The sequence below is a fragment of the Corapipo altera genome, unplaced genomic scaffold (genome assembly GCF_003945725.1).
Source record: "Corapipo altera isolate COAL_440 unplaced genomic scaffold, ASM394572v1 0, whole genome shotgun sequence".
NCBI lineage: Eukaryota > Metazoa > Chordata > Aves > Passeriformes > Pipridae > Corapipo > Corapipo altera.
The window spans coordinates 6719575-6720791 of NW_020884872.1; the positions used below are offsets into that span (position 1 = coordinate 6719575).

Consider the following 1217-nt stretch of genomic DNA (forward strand, 5'->3'; position numbering starts at 1 on the left):
AACTGTAAGCCTTGTCAGCTTTTGGATTGCATTACTGAACATTAATGGAAGAGTCATCTGGGAAATGCAGTAATAAAAACTAGGTATCTTAAACCTCATAAATAGGGTTTGGAAAATAAATTGGTGGCAGAATGAGGACAAAATAAAGGACAAAGTTGGGAATGAAAAATTAAACATGGGATAAAACTAAGAGGCCAGAAAAATAAGAAATGTCCTAATGGGTTCACCTAGTCCTCCTCACCTAACAGGGAAAACTGAGATCAGCAACAAGGCCTTCCTGGGTAAAGCTATTATTTGAATTCCAAGTATGCTGACTCATGTGGTTTCCCTGAATGTGGAAAAACTGACTGCATAATTTGCAGTGAAAACTGTATTCACACCTTTGAAAATGAAAACAGAGCAGTGGCAGTAGAAGAGTTTAGAAAGTGCATGAAAGCCTAACCAAAATCTTTAGCCAGTCCCCTTCTACTTCCCCAGCACCTACATTTGTTGTACAGGGATGCTCCATGGCACACCCCTGTCTATTCCTTCCAGTATTTGTTTATAACAGATGTGTCATCCCTGAAATGCTTTAATTCCTTTTTAAACCTTTTTATGTCCACAGCCTCCTGTGGTAGCAAGTTCTCAAAAAGTTCACTACCCAGTGTGTGTGTATAATTTATTTTTTTTAAAGTACACTCATGTATCTGTTTTTAACTACCTTCCCATTTGTTTTACTGAGCATCCTTTAGTTTCAGTATTGCAGGATTTGGTGAACAATTCTGCCACCACCTTACCTATCACTTTCATGATTTTGTAAACCTCAACCATAACCTACACCTGCAAATTGGCAACTCCCAGCCTTCTGCACACTCCTGTCAAGGCAGAGGGCTCATCCCTGGTTTCTTTTTGTTGCCCTTCTCTCTCTTTTCCTTTGCAAACTCCCGTGCCGTCCTTCTGGAGATGGGGAGGCCTGAAACATTCCAGCCCTCCACCTGATGCACCAGAGCTTTATATGAAGGCAAAATGACACCTTCTGCCTTGTTTTCAAGCCTGTCCAGACATGCCCAATATTGTATTGGCTTTTTTTGACCGTCACTGCACCCTGCAGCAGTGGTTTCGGAAAACTGCCTGAGTGAGTCTGAGGGATCTTTCCAGAGCTGCAACTGCCAGTTCCAAGTTCAGCAGTAGGCAAGGATGGTGTAGATGAGGATTTCCTCCAGATGCAGCATTCCTTG

The 1217-nt window shown here is 42.1% G+C and overlaps 1 non-coding gene across 1 annotated transcript; it reads left to right on the top strand.

Moving 5' to 3' along the window:
• The first annotated feature begins 233 nt into the window (after positions 1-233).
• Positions 234-387, top strand: LOC113951862. The gene has a single exon (XR_003529300.1). It is a non-coding gene; the product is annotated as a U1 spliceosomal RNA (small nuclear RNA).
• The last annotated feature ends 830 nt before the right edge of the window (positions 388-1217 follow it).